The 15,979-nt window shown below is 46.4% G+C and overlaps 1 protein-coding gene across 4 annotated transcripts in view; it reads left to right on the top strand.

Annotated features, from left to right (window-relative positions):
* The first annotated feature begins 6,918 nt into the window (after window positions 1-6,918).
* Window positions 6,919-15,979, top strand: part of ZNF133 (zinc finger protein 133) — a 28,523-nt gene continuing 19,462 nt past the window's right edge. For all 4 annotated transcript variants that reach the window (XM_079946576.1, XM_079946574.1, XM_079946572.1 and 1 more), the window contains exon 1: window positions 6,919-7,343. The gene's annotated coding sequence lies outside the window, so the exon portion shown is untranslated. The remainder of the gene's footprint in view (window positions 7,344-15,979) is intronic.

Below are 15,979 nucleotides of genomic sequence, written 5' to 3'. Positions count from 1 at the left end.
TCACTGTTGTGGCCTCTCCCGTTGCAGAGCACAGGCTCCGGACGTGCAGGCTCAGCGGCCATGGCTCATGGGTGGGCCCAGCCGCTCTGCGGCATGTGGGATCTTCCCGGACCGGGGCTCGAACCCATGTCCCCTGCATTGGCAGGCGGATTCTTAACCACTGCGCCACCAGGGAAGTCCCAAGGCCTGCCTCTGTCTAGCCTAGCCATTTCTTTCATTATCTTTCTCCATAGGCCTCAGTTTTTTAAAAATCTACCATACAAAGTGCATATTTAGGGGAAATGTGTTTTCTCACTTTTAGAGGCACAGACACCCTGCCATGTATGAGATGCTATAGTACTGACTGATATTACCAAGTGAAATTCGACGTGTGAAACACTTCAAACAGTGACTGGGACAGTGTGGACTTTCCGAAAATGTTAGCTATCAGGATTGTGTCATCACAGCCAAAAGCCAAGGGGAGAAGGGTATTTTTGTCAGTCTCTGTTGCCTTGTGGAAGATTAGTGTATCGCTTCTATTTGATACCTTGAAATACTGAAAAAAAAATCTTAAGAGTTCAAAGGATCTTGGTATCTTTGACAGCAGGTACAGACACAGGTATCCGAGGATGCCCGGAGGCCCAGCAGCCCCACCCTGGGGCTGACCGCTGTAAGTCACTGAATCTCCCACCCTGGGGATCACTCTGCTCCTTGATCTAGTCTGTAGATGTGTCTGCCTTGGTATGAAGGGCTTGCCTGTGCAACCCTCCAAACTTGACCACTCGGCTAAAACTAACGTTTCCTGTAAACTTTTTTTTTTTTTTTTTTGGCCGTGCCACGCAGCACGGCTTGCAGGATCTTAGCTCCCCAGCCAGGGATCAAACCTGCGCCCCCTGCAGTGGAAAGGCAGAGTCCTAACCATTGGACCACCAGGGAATTCCCTAAACTAATTCTTTTCCAAGTATATATCTGGAGTCTAGTCAAGGTGTGTTGAACGTATGCAACTGCTTGCTAAAGCCACAGGATTCTCAAAAAAAAAAAAAAAAAAAGCTAATTCCATTTATGTGAAGTTCTAGGACAGAAATCACTAATCTAGCGATTGCCTTTGAGGCTGTGGGGATGAGGATTTAGCTGGAAGGGGCACAAGGGAACTTCCTGGAGTGATGGGAACATTCTGTGTCTAGAGAAGGATTTGGGTTTCATGGGTGTCTAGAGAAGGATTTGGGTTTCATGGGTGTCTGCGTTTGTCAAAATTTATTAAATGGCACTCTTAAGATTTGTGCACTTCACTGTAAGTAAACTTAAAAAATGGACTGTAAACAAATATTGAACTTTAGTTAATGACCTGCGTTCTGAAGTGCTTAGGGGTGAACTGATGTCTGTGACTGTGAAATGCATCCAAAGATTCGATGGACTAATGGATGGGCAGATAGCGAGGGGTGTGACAAAAAATATATATGTATATGGTAAAATAGTAACTGTGGTGGGCGTCTGGACATTCCGATTCTTCCAATATTTTGTGTTAGAAGATTTTCACAATAAAATGTTGGGAGGAAAAGAATTAAGATAGATGCAGTCATTTATTATCTCTAATGTTACTCCAGCTTATTCAACTGTCAAGATTCTACATTGGAAAAGGACATTTGTTACAGTTCTAACCAAAGAATTCTGCAGAGTGGAGAGCTGGTACCTCTCTGGTCCTTTGTCTAGTAACATGGCCGGACGGTAATTACTTGCAGACACATCCCTCTCCCCGATAGTCTGTGCTGCTGGAGCGGGGAATGCAACACATTCACTTAATGAGCCCTGCGAGTGGTGTGTGGTGGGCACTTCATTAACATGTGGAAAGAGCAGGGTTTGGGGGCCAGACAGGGGTTCAGATTTGGATTCTGCAACTTACTGGCTGCTGCCAGCTCTGTTTCTGTGTCCCCCATCCACAAGAAGGGGGGAATCTCCATTTGGTGTTCTGAAGGTTCAAGAAGGTAATATGGGCAAAGCACAGTATCTGGCTCCTGAGAAGAGCTTAAAGAAATAGTAGCCTATACCTGAAATTGAGTCATACCTGGGCCATCGGGCCCTCGTGGAACTATTGGAGAACAAAATCCCAAAGGAACCATTAGGTTCTCATCTAGACTGAGATATCTTGTCAACCCATTTCCAGGACTGACCTCATTCAGCTGCTCCTTCTGTAGTTCACTTTATCCACACCCTCCTGTCATTTACAAGGTGCCTCCAGGGGACTGACAACTGCCATGGGCCCCGCCCGGCCAGGAGCATCCCCCTTCCTGGGAGCTCAGGTCCCCAGGTCACAATCTGCATCTTGTCAGAATCCCCAGCATTTTCAAGTTTGAAGACGCTAGTCTACATTAGATGAGTTTTCTGATGACTCCCAGTTGTTCACTGGTAATAAATCTCATTTGTCTTTACCAGGGCTTTACTCCTGTATATTACTTCTTATTGTCCCTAATTTCTTCCTTCTTCAGGATCTGCTCTTTCCTGACGCTGGCATTATTGTCCTTAAAAAAAAAAAAAATCTGATCATGATGCTCAGTCTTTTTTGTTGTTGTTCTGGTTTGCTTGGGACCTACCCATTTTTTTTGTTGTCTTTTTTTAAAACTTTTTATTGGAGTATAGTTGATTTACAATGTTGTGTTAGTTTCTGCTGTACAACAAAGTGAATCAGTTATACATATATTCAGTCTTTTTTAGATTCTTTTCCCATATAGGTCATTACAGAGTATTGAGAAGAGTTCCCTGTGCTATACCGTAGGTCCCTGTTAGTTATCTATTTTATGATGCTCAGTCTTGCTTAACTATGAATATGGTTAAAAAGTTAACTTATTGGGCTTCCCTGGTGGCGCAGTGGTTAAGAACCCGCCTGCCAATTCAGGGGACACGGGTTTGAGCCCTGGTCCAGGAAGATCCCACATGCCGCAGAGCAGCTAAGCCCACACGCCACAACTACTGAGCCTGCGCTCTAGAGCCCACACGACACAACTACTGAAGCCCTCACGCCTAGAGCCCGTGCTCCGCAACAAGAGAAGCCACCGTAATGAGAAGCCCGCGCACCGCAATGAAGAGTAGCCCCCGCTCGCTGCAGCTAGAGAAAGCTGCGTGCAGCATAACAAATTAATTAATTAATTAATTAACTTATTAAGGGACAATCGGCTTTTCTGAAAATATTAAATATATGGGTACACGGATGCATTATTTAAATTAAAAAATAATATATCAATGAAGTTCCTTTTCTCAGTAATTAGATATTGTGCTGTTATAATTTTATAAGCTCACCAATGGACAGGATTGAGTACGGACACCTCAGCCAGGCAGGCGAGGAAATCCATGGAGCCCCCGCCTCCATCATCATTCCTGCCTCCTGTCACCCACCCCCCGCCCGCTTCGTGCTTCATTGTCCGAGCTCTCCCAGTCCTCTGCACTTCCGAATGGCTCTGGTGATACTGGGATCAGGGGTTTGAGCTTCCCCATGTCTCATTGCTACCTGGAAATTCTGTATTTTCTCTTTTAAGATAGCATCCTATTTAAATGCCTAGTGCTGATTGGAAAATCATAACTTGGTAACCATCGCAGTAAAGACTGGTTTAGGCAAGAATCATCAATGGATGTATGGTCTTAAAGTGTCTCCCCAGATATGGTCTTCAGTACAAGGCAGAAATCGAGCAGCACCAGATGTGATGCCCCGTGAAGGACACAATTCCGCTCAAGTCAGTGCTGGATCCAACCATGTAGGAGCCTCAGGTAAACCCCAGTAAGAAATGGTCAGCTACCAAAAAGAAGCCCTGACCCTTCAGGAATGTTGTCACAAAAGACAAAAACACAACTGTGAAATACTCCAGATTAGAGGAAGTTAGGGACATGACGACTAAACTCAAATCCTAGACTGGATCCTGTGCTAGAGTAAGGCCATGTTATAAAACACACTCTTGGGTCAGTTGTCAAACTGGAGTATGGATGGCAGGTTATGTAAAATATTGCATCAGTGTTAAATTTACTGAACCAGGTAACTACTGTGGTCGTGTAAGAGAATGTCCTTGTTCTTAGGAAACACACATCGACAGAACTAAGGGTCTATGGTGTGTGCAACTTACAGATGGTTCAAAGAAGAAAAAGGAGAGAGAGAGAGAGCGTGCGGGTGCTTGCTCACTTGGAAAAATTAGAGAGAAACGCTGGAGGAAAATGTTAGCGGTAAGTGAATCTGGTAAAGGCAGTATTGGTGTCCTGTGCACTATTTTTGCAACGTTCTGTAAGCTTAAAATTATTTCCAAATAAAAGTCTAAAGTTTAAAATATGTATTTGTACAAATTAAAAAAAACATTCAACTCAATGACATGTTTCTCTAAGCAAAGGTAAATCACACACTACCAATAACAACACACACCTATTCTCAACTGTACAAAAACATGCAGACCTACCCTGGGGAGATGTGGAAAATCTCGTCTTTGTTGTCAGGTCCATTCCTAAGGCAAAGGTCAGCTCTCCCTCTCTTGTCTTTTCTGCGTCAAGGGTTTAAGCTGCTCAGTAGGTCAGTTTTAAGTTGTAAGGGAAGCCATAATCACCCAGTGATACCAGGTGGCTCTTATTCTCCAGCACCACCCCTCGGTATGGGTTCTTCCCAGCAGGACTCCTCAGCCTTCACACCTCTTAGGTGAAATCCACATCACATCCCTGAAGACCAGTGTGGATTTAAAAAAAAAAAAAAAAAAAAGCACAACCTAAAAGTTGAAAATGATATTTTACTCGGTGGACATCCTGAGGATTTAAGCCCGGGAGACAGCCTCTCAGATGGCTCTGAAAGAGTGTTCCATAGAGGTAAGGGAGGAGCCAGGATATATAGGAGTTTTTGAAGAAAAAACAAACAAACCAGGTAGTGAGAACATCAAAGATTCCTGTTATTTAAAGAAAAAACAGACATCTCCAGTTAATGAATTTAGCACTTTTCTATGTATGGGAAGATGCAAGAGTCTAGGCTCCTTGAAATCATTCCTTTGATATGCACCCAACTACCTAGGGCCAGTACCCTTGTTTCTCCATCCTGAATCGCCTCAGGGTGCACAGTTGGGAGGGGCTGCAGTGGCCACAACAGCCTTTGTTTACTGATCCGGGCAGGTGACCTCCTTGACTTTCTTTGTCCACGTAGCTAATGTGGACTAAAAATGCCACCTGCCCGATCAGTAAACAAAGGCTGTTGTGGCCACCAAGGCATCAGCCACTGCAGCCACACCTCACCCACCACGGTGCACCCTGAGGGGGCTCAGGATGGGAAAGAACAGGATACTGGTCCCAGATAGCTAAGGTGCGCAGCAAAGGAATGATTTGAGTGAACCCAGACTCTTGCATCTTCCCATACATAGAAAAGCACTAAATTTATTAACTTGATGTCTGATTTTCTTTAATTAACAGTAAACTTTTGATGTTCTGACTACCTGGTTTTTGTTGCAAAACTCCTATATATCCTGGCTCCCCCACTCCCTCTTCGGAGCAGTCCCGCAGAGCTAACTGAGAGGCTGCCTCCTAAGCTTGAAGTCCTCAGAAAGTCCGCCTGATAAAACATAATTCTCAACTTTCAGTTTGTGCATTTTCAGTTGACACTAATTTCTTGGTGAATGACTAGTCGTAGGGTGGGGCAGAGAGGGATGTGGAGAGAGGGTCCAAGTCAGACTGGGCACTTTCTCCAGGGCAGGGGCTGAATGGAATTCATTACGAACAAGGCAGCTTCCAGGCAAGAGAAGGGGATGGATTCAGCCTCCAAGAGCTAAAAAGGAATTTTAGGAAATTCTTGTCTCTCCCTGGCTTTCTGGGCCATGTGAATATTTTCTTGGTCTTCCTAGAGGACAAAATTTCAGAAAGCAAACCTGAGGAAAGTAAACAGAACTGAGAAGGTGCCCTAGTGGAAACGCCCTTCCACAGCGAAGTGGGGTGTGTTCTTCAGCTCCCCGGTTGAGGTATCCCAGATAGCACCAGTGCTGCCCCATTTTCAGGACCCTGAACAAAGACCCAGAGAGCTGTGGACAAAAATGAAAAAAAAAATATGGCGCCTGCCATTCCAATAAACAACGAATGTTGCCTGCCGTCAAGGCATCAGTCTCTGCAGCCACACCGAGGGTGCACCGTGAGGGTGAGCCCTGAGGCGACTTCAGGATGGAGAAAAACAGGATATTGGCCCTAGACAGCTAACGTGCCATATCAAAGGAATCATTTCACTGAGCCCGGACTCTTGCATCTTCCCATGCATAGAAAAGTGCTAAATTCATTAAGTTGAGATATGTGTTCTTTTGTGACTAGTGGTCATCTTTTGAGGTTCAACCACGCGTTTTTTTCAGCAAAAACTCCTATATATCCTGGCTCCTCCCATACCTCTTTGAAACAGTTCCCCAGAGCTAGCTGAGCGGCTGTCTCCCAGGTGTAAGCCCACCAAATGAAACATAATTCTCAACTTTCAGGTTGTTGTCTTTTTCCGGTACACAGAGCGAAGACTATGAGGGGGATCAGCCCCAAGTTATGGTCTATCAGTGAGGCTCCTGTCCCCCCACTAGATGGATGAGAGGCTGCCCATAAATCTGTGGACTCCACACAGGGACAAGACCTCAGGGAGCACAGAGGGATGTTTCGGTTGCGGACATGGGCAGGAACCCTCGTCTGCCTCCTTCGGTCGTGAGATCCCGGTAATATGCCTTGTCTCTCCCAGTCTCAGTAACCACCCCCGCCATGGGTTTAAGTGAGTTCAAGGGTTATGTGAACTGGTGGACACCACGCCTGCGCGGCGCTCACGGAGCGCGGGCACAGCCTCGTTTCCCCGCAACTGGAGCTGGGTAGACCGCACGTCCCAGCGCCACCCACCGGCGCCCACCCCAGGAGCCAAACGGAAGCGCCCCTTACACGTCACTTCCGCCAACCGAGGGGGCGGGCTCGGCACCGGATGCGGAAGTCACTGCAGGGGTCAGTTGGGAGGGCAGTCTTTGAGGCGGAGGTGTTAGAGAAAGGGGTCAGTGCACGGAGAGAAGCTACATGCTTTCGCTACATGCCTTCTCCACGTGGTTTGAAGAAAAAAAAAAAGGGGGAATCCGGGCGCCACAGTGGCCATTCTCCGGTGGCCGGAGCATGTCACCCAGAAACGGCTCCCTCAGAAGCCAGTGGGAGCGCCTGGCGGGCGGCGCGCTTGATGGCGCCGAGCATACTGGGAGGTGTGGTCCCGGCGCGACCCGAAGATTCTGGGTAGTGTAGTCCTGGCATCCTGCTGGAGTGGCCCCCGAGCTGGTGGCTCTAGTGACCCCTTGTTCTTTGGTGGCGCTGGTGAGTGTGGCTCCCGCGGGCCCTCGCTGCAGCCGTGCCCTTCCCCGCGCAGAAAGGTAAGTCCTGAAAGACTGGCCTGCGGGCTGGGGCTGGAGACGGTTCGGGTGGTGGGGAGAGGAGGTGGCGGCGGGGACGCGCTGTCGTAGCTCAGGCCGTGCCCTACCGGGTGTCATATTTGGGGAATGTGGGCGCGCATCTCCGAGGGACGTGGGTGAAGCCCAGCCGCGATGCCCAATGGTGGCGGCTGCTGGGCTCCGGCTTCCTCCTAGGTTCGGCCTTGGCCGAAATAGCGGTATTGGGAGAGGCGGTCGCTCATGCCACGAGTCCCCGGGTTTAGGGGTTTGAGTAAGTAAGCTTCGGGGGCCTTATGTTTCCGAGGGGGTGACAGGTGCCAGCAGGCCCCGGTGCCAGGTGTCTCGAGTTCTGGTGGGTGGAAGCTGGTAGTCTTCTTTCGGGCCCGGCTACCCCTCGGCTTTGCTGAGGCCTCCCGCGGATGGGCGGCCGGCGTGGGCCAACGCGCCCGGGATGGGCTGGGTGTGGAGTGGCCATTTTGGCGCGATCTTGCGGGGCGCGTGTGGGGGGTGTCTCAGTTTGGCTGGTCGCCCCTGGGTTTAGGACTTGGAGGAAGAGGTCGTCTGGGGCCCACCGAGCAAGTTTTTCAGAGGTCCTGGAAACCATCATTGGTCACGGGAATCAAGGATTTAGACATCTCTGGTGTGGCCCGGCTTTGGGATCTTACGTTCCATTTTAAATTTTTATTACGGAGAAATTTTAAAGGGAAATAAATAGAACTCCGTAGATCCATCACGCAGACTTAACCCTTATCACCTCGTGAACAATCTTGATTCATCTCAGAATGATACACTGAGAATCCTTACAACCCGCAGAGGTTCGCTGTCACTGCCCTGCTTAAGAGCCTGGCCTCCACGGCCAGATTTCATCCAGACTCTGTCACCTTATAACTGTGTCACCTTAGGCAAGAGACTGACCTCACTGTGCCTCGGTTATCTCATCTGTAAAATGAAAATAATAAATCTTACTTCACTGGGTTGTGAGGCTAGAATGAGATGAAACTCATCCAGCGCCCGGAACAGTCTCCGGTATATACTAAGTGCCCAGTGAGTGTGAACTTTCCTAGTAAAGATCAGCGGTGAGAGAGGATCAGCTGAGGCCCGGTGTTCTAGCCTACATAACAGCTCTGTTCCCAGCAAGCTGCCCGCAGTCTTTTCTTCTGTGTCAGGTCCCTTCCTGATGCCTTTAAGGAAGAGGAAACCCTACCCTGCTGGAGCTTGAGAGTTTCCAGCGACTCTCCTGAACCTTTCGGTTCTCATTCTGCCCCCTGTGGCTCCTGCCTGCCCAGAGAGGACTGCCTGGTGGGCCAGGGGAGGACCCTGGGCTCCTGACAGCCCAGCCTCAGGTGGGGGCCGCTTGCCTTTTGCCTGCTGGACCATGGGTGGGTTTCCTTCGCTCAACTTTGACATCTTGTGCCTTGTAATGCCCCATCCCGGGATCAGGGCCCCAGCTGGTTTCCCCAGGAAGCAAGGCCTGTTGTAAGGATGGCCATTTTCACAGGGACTGTTCTTCAGACCCAGCGTCCTCCTTCACTACCCCTCCATCCTGGCGCCAACATCTCAGCGTTTGCTCAGACCTGCTCACTCCCGGGGCTTGTCCGCCGTGAAGGCCTCGGCCTTCTGGTCTTGTTCCGTCCAGCGCTCTCACTGCCTTTTTGTCCCAGGCCTGTCATTTCACACACAGTTACCTCAGAAGGCAGCTTACACATAAGGACTTCTTGTTGTAATATAACCACAATTTCATCATTACACCCAACAAAATTAATAGTTCCTTTTCCAGTTGTTTTAAAGTTTGTTTCAGTCAGAACAGCTCTGGTCAGAGACAGGAGAGGGAGATGTATGTGGAATTCGGTGTGGTGGTTTTCCCTGTCTCTGCCCCTCTCCCCGCATTTCTTCTAACCTTGCAGATCTGGTTAACATCTGCAACTTCTGCCCTTGGTACAAGCTGGGCCTCTTTGTTCTTTCCAGACTTACCTCCTGTTCGGTGGCTGCCGTGTTCTCTCCCCTGTGCTGTGCGCTGGATCCCCTTCTCCTTCCCCGTCTCCACTCCTGCAGTGCCCTTGCTCCTGCCTCTTCTCCATCTTCTTCTCCCTCTGCCCCCCCTTCCCCCACCGCTGCCTCTTGAGTTGGGCACCTGAGGTATAAATACTGATCTTGCCATTCAGCCTGCTAGAAAGGGACCTTTCTAATCGTTTGCTTCTGTCCCCACTCCAAAGTCAGACTGCCCAGATTCAAATCTCAGTTTCACCATATCTAGCTGTGTGGCCCTGAGCATGTTATGTTGCCTCTCTGAGCCTTCTGTTCCTCATCTGCCAAATGGGGATCAGAATGGTGTCCACCTGACAGGGATGTTGGGTGTGATAACCCTAGGCATGCGGTTAGAGCGCCTAGTACATAAATACTCAGTAACTGTTCGTTAGAATTATTATTAATGCTTCCAACTTGTTCTCCAAGTCACCCTTTCAGTGTCCTCCCCTAATCCCCACACTCGTCAGAGCCTGCTTTACAGCTGCATGGAAACTTATTCCATTGTCTGCTTTTGTTTCTCCGTACCTCTCTGCTTGAGCATCAACTCCTGTGATGAGCTGGGACGGGCTCCCCCGGCAGAGCACGCTGCACGTCCCCGGCAGTATTCCCGGGCTCCCATTCGCTGTGGGATGCTTGACACATCAGGACCCCAGGGCTCAGGCTGTGTCATGACTGTCCAGCTGTCCCATTGGACTGGGAGGTGGTCCTTTGACGGTCGGGTGCCTCATCTTGTGCTTCTTGAGCCACTGATAGGGTTCCTGGGACCGGGTTAAATGAGTGCCGGGTTAAGTGAGACTAAGTGAGTGATGCATGGTGAAGACATGAGTGTCATCCTTGCTGGAAGGATGGAAGTTCACATGGGGAGTCTGATTGGAGAGTGCGCTGTGGGCATTAGTGGAGTGAGCCCTGAATAGCAAGTTAGTGTGGACTTGATGTGGGTGCGGGAGGGACCCAGTAAAGGGTCCTGAGCAGAGCAGGGACCACAGTTTCCCTCCAGCTCTTGCCCTGCAGCTTTCCTCCCCTTCAGAGCTAAACTCCTTGAAAGAATTCTCTTTTCTTGATGTCTCCGTTGATATCCTTCCATTGCCTTTTAAATATTCCCGTAAGGCTTTTCAGCTTCACCCACTAAAAAATATTCTTTGTCTAAGTTACCACTGAGCTTCCTGTGGCTAAATACCAGTCCATGCTCAGCAACATTTTACATAGTTGCATTCGTCTTAGGATCTCCTTTCATGTTGCTGTCCCTGGTTTCCAGGTTTTCCTCCTACCTCATAGGCTGCGCCTCCTCTGTCTCCTTGGCTGGCTTCTTTACTCCCAGAACCCCTGTGGAAGGCCCCGCTTCAGCTCCATCTCTCCTTGGTGGCCCCGTCCACTCTCAAGGCCTGAGATGCCATCCCTCTGAGGTTCAGCCAAGATCTCTGCCTTCAACTCCAAATCCCAGTCTCCTGTCTACTTGGCATTTCCACTTGAGTATCTCGTGGGCATCCAAACTTGATGTGTCCAACAACAAACTCTGATCAACTCCTGTAAACATGCCCCGCCCCCGTGGAGGATGGACAGTTCTTTCAGGGAGTTCAGCTGTAAAAGGGAGCAGAGACATGGCAACGCCTTCAGCTTCCTCAGGCTCAGAACTTCGGAGTCATCCTCGACTCCTTTCTTGCTCTTACACTCCATATCCCCAGTAAGCAGCCTCCGTCGCTCCTGCTGTGGTCCGGGCCACCACCTCACCTGGATGGTCATAGCCCTTGAGTGATCTCTCTGCTTCCTTCCTTGTCCCTCTCAGTACAGCTGTATTAGTCAGTTCAGCAGGCAGGTCATGCATTTGCTCAAAGACCTCCAGTGGCTTCTCACCTCAGTCAAAGTCAGAACCTCCCCCACTCAGTGTCAGTCACCGCATACCAGCCACAGTGAACTGTCTCTGTCTTGACTGTGCCAGGCCAACTCTCGCCTCAGGGCCTTTGCACTGGCTGTTCTCTTGCATGTGATGCTCTCTTCAAAGTTACTCACTTGGCTCATCCCTCACAGCCTTCAGATTTTTATTCAATCATCTTCTCAGCAAGGCCTTCCTAACCACTATTTAAAATCTCAAAACCCCGTCTCTTTTGTGTTACTTCTTTTCTGCTTCCCTGCTTTATTTTCTTTATCTCACTCATTACTTTCTGATCTGGTGTGTGTTTTATTTGTTAATTTAATATGTCCATCTTCCTTCTCTAAACTTGCATGTCAGTGAGGGCAGATGTTTTTGTCTTTGTTCACTTCTGTATCCCCAGGGTCTAAGATAGTGTCTGTCGCACAGTAAGAGCTTAGGACATTTTTAATAAGTAATCCAGCCATGTGTAGGTGGAGCTAATTCTGGGAGGAATGGATCAGGCTGGCCGGGATGTCGGGAGATGGTCTGCAGAGCCTCTCTCAGGAGGGACTGTCCCTTCCCCAGATGGGGTTGGGGTGGGAGGCATAGAGAGTTCTTGGAGGTGGACTCAGTAGGCCTTGGTAACTGGTGTGATTTGGCAGGAAGAGAAGTACACCTGGTGCCCGAGTCAGCATGTGGGTGATGGGAAGGATGCTTCTGTCATTAACAGAGCTGAAGAAGGCAGAGGCACAGCATGTCTGTGAGGGCTTTCATTATTGATTGCTGCACAACAAGCTCCCCAAGACCATGGCGTAGAGGAGCCACCATGTTATCATCTCTCCCAGTTCCTTCGGTTAAATCCGCTGGGCAGTCCTTCTGCTCCGTGGGAGTTATAGATCCAGCCGAATTTTCCCCCAAAGTCACTTGTGGACTCTTTTGGGTTGGACCATCCAAGACAGTTCCGTCACACATCTGGTGCTTTAGTGGACTGGCTGGAAGGCTGGGGGCACCTGGGCCCCACACTCTCTCTTCGCGGAGTATCGGGGCCTCTGCTTCTGTGTGGTCCCTCCAGCAGGGGAGTTGAAGTTCTTAAAGTGGCATCTCGCGCCTCCTGAGAGCATAAGCTGTGTAGCCTTCTTAAGACTTAAGCCTGTGGGACTTCCCTGGTGGTCCAGTGGGTAAGACTCCACACTCCCAATGGAGGGGGCCTGGCTTCAATCCCTGGTCAGGGAACTAGATCCGACATGCTGCAGCTAAGACCCAGCACAGCCAAAATAAATAAATAAATATTAAAAAAAAAAAAAGACTTAAGCTTGTAACTGACACATTGTCACTTGTGCCACATTTATTGGTTAAAGCAGGAATGAGGTCAGTCTGAAGCAGCTCCCAATGTTTGAAGTTGAAATAATTTGAGCAGCAAAATAGTGATAATATTCTTTTTATTTTATTTTTTCACATCTTTATTGGAGTAAAATTGCTTCACAATGTTGTGTTAGTTTCTGTTGTACAACAAAGTGAATCAGCCATATGTATACATATATCCCCATATCCCCACATATATCCCCATATCCCCTTCCTCTTGAGCCTCCCTCCCACCCTCCCTATCCCACCCCTGTCTATCCCACCCCTCTAGGTCATCACAAAGCATTGAGTTGATCTCCCTGTTCTGTGCAGCAGCTTCCCATCCATCCATTTTACATTTGGTAGTGTATATATGTCAATGCTACTCTCTCAGCTCATCCTCTTTTATTTTTTTATTGGAGTATAGTTGCCATACAGTGTTGTGTTCGTTTCTGCTGTACAGCGAAGTTATCAGTTGTACATATACATATATCCACTGTTTTTTAGATTCTATTCCTATATAGGTCATTACAGAGTATTGAGTAGAGTTCCCTGTGCTATATAGTAGGTTCTTTTTAGCTATCTATTTTATATATAGTAGTGTGTATATGTCAGTCGCAATCTCCCAATTTATCCCTTCCCCCCGCAACCTTTCCCCCCAGTAACCATAAGTTTATTTTCTATATCTGTGACTCATTTCTGTTTTTTAAGTTCATTTGTACCATTTTTTTAGATTCCACATATAATAAAGTGATAATATTCTAATATAACCCATAGGATAAACTGTAAATCCACGCTGAAATAAGAAGGGACAACTCTTGCTTACAGAAGAATTCCAATTAATTAATTAATTTATTTATTTTTCATATTTATTTATTTATTTATTTGGTTGCACCGGGTCTTAGTTGCAGCAGGCAGGCTCCTTAGTTGCATCATGCAAACTCTTAGTTGTGGCATGCATGTGGGATCTAGTTCCCTGACCAGAGATCGAACCCAGGCCCCCTGCATTGGGAGCATGGAGTCCTATCCACTGTGCCACCAGGGAAGTCCCCAGTTAATGAATTTAGAATGAAAGGGAAATAGAACATTGTCATTTGGTCAACACCACAGTAATAATTGTTGCAGACAGGTCCCACAAAATTATGCTGAAATTAGTGGGTGGAAGATTGAAGAGAAATACGTTATTTGTATAATCTCAAAGTATCTCTCCCAAGATACATATTAATTATAAAGGGAAAAAGAGTGACTTTGTAATGGAGAAAGCCAGCAGACACTGCCTTAACCAAGTGATCAAGATTAAGGTTAACATCGTCAATAATGAAACATATCAATATCACGAACCCCTTGATAGGGTGCACTGAAAAAGACACATGACTTCTGAGGAATTCTAGCCCCAAATGAACTATCATTCTAATCATTTTTTAAAAGTCAGATAAACCAAAATTGACGGGTGTTGTTCAAAAATGTCACTTTCATGAAAGAAGGAACTGTCACAGATTGGAGGAGATGAAAGATATATGACAGCTAAATGCAATGTTGGAAGCTCAGTTGATATCTGGACCAGAGGAAGGACAGGACATTAGTGGAAAAACTGTTGAAATGTGGTTAAGAGTTGTAGTTTAGATAATAGTATTATATCAATGTTAATTTCCTGGTTTTGATCATTGTATTTTGGTTTTCCAAGATGTTAACATTAGAGAAAACTAAGTGACGGTTATATGGGAATTGACATTTTTGCAACTTCTTTTTAAGTCTAAAATTAAAAATGAAAAGTTTTATGGATTCATCAATCTTACATTGAATTGGATATTGGAAGAATGAGAGTTGAGTTTTGTTAAAGAATGTTAAAGTTGAGTTTTGTTAAAGAATATACAGCATGTATAAATGCAATCATGATTTTTCTTCTTGGATCTGTTCATTAATATAGTGTATTATAGTAATGGATTTTCTAATATTGAACCAGTCTTACGTTTCTGGGTAAATCCCACTTTGTCATGGTGGAATATTTTCTTATTGCTTTGAATGATGGTATATTTTTGCCATGCATTTAATGTGGTAAAATATATATAACATAAGATTTACCATCTTAACCATTTTCAGTGTATAGTTCAGTAGCGTTAAGTACATTCATATTGTTGTGCAACCATCCGCACTCTCCACCTGCAGAACTGAAACTCTGTACCCATTAAACAGTAACTCTCTATTTCCCCTTCCCCCCAACTGCTCTCAACCTTCATTCTGCTTCCTGTCTCTATGGATTACTCTAGGTACCTCATATAAGTGGTATCATACAGTATTTGTCCTTTTGTGTTTGGTTTGTTTCACTTAGCATAATATCTTTAAAGTTCATCCATGTTGTAGCATGTGTCAGAATTTTTTTTGAGGCTGAATAATATTCATTGTATGTATAGACCACATTTTGTTTATCCATTCATCTATTGACAGACACTTGGATTACTTTCACATTGTAGCTATTATGAATAATGCTGCTCACACAAGTGTACAAATATCTGTTCAAGTCCCTGCTTTCAATTCTTTTGGGGAAATACCCAGAAGTGGAACTGGTAGATCATATGATAATTTCTTTTTTTTTTTTTGATAATTTCTATTTTTAATTTTTTGAGGAACTGCTATATTATTTTCCATAGTGGTTGCACCATTGTACATTCCCCCTAGCAATGCACAAGGGTTGAATGACGATTATGAAAAGTCTGATGGAAGTCTGGTATATTTTTTGCCTAGAGTCACTTAGGATTTTTGTTGTTATTCTTCAAAGTCTGATAGTTTTTTCAGTAGATACCTTGAAGTTGTTGGTTGTGAGTCAATTCTTCCCTTGTACTCTGTAAGCCCTTTCATATTTAGATTCAGATCATTTAAAGAAAAAATTTTGTTGGAGTACAGTTGATTTACAATGTTGTGTTAGTTTCAGGTGTACAGCAAAGTGATTCAGTTATACATATACATATATTCATTCTTTTTTAGATTCTTTTCCCATATAGGTTATTACAGAGTATTGAGTAGAGTTCCCTGTGCTATACAGTAGGTCCTTGTTGGTTATCTATCTATATCTATCTATATATTTTATATGTAGTAGTGTATGTATGTTAATCCCGAGCTCCTAATTTATCCCCCCCCCACATTTCCCCTTTGGTAACCATAAGTTTGTTTTTGAAATCTGCGAGTCTGTTTCTGTTTTGTAAATAAGTTCATTTATATCATTTTAAAAAATTAGATTCCAGGGGCTTCTCTGGTGGCGCAGTGGTTAAGAACCCGCCTGCCAGTGCAGGGGACACGGGTTCGAGCCCTGGTCCGGGAAGATCGCACATGCCACAGAGCAACTAAGCCTGTGCACCACAACTACTGAGCCTGTGCTCTAGAGCCCGTGAGCCACAACTACTGAGCC

The sequence above is a fragment of the Stenella coeruleoalba genome (genome assembly GCF_951394435.1).
Source record: "Stenella coeruleoalba genome assembly, chromosome: 15".
NCBI lineage: Eukaryota > Metazoa > Chordata > Mammalia > Artiodactyla > Delphinidae > Stenella > Stenella coeruleoalba.
Note: the sequence above shows the minus strand (reverse complement) of the source record. Positions and strands in the feature narration are given on the sequence as shown.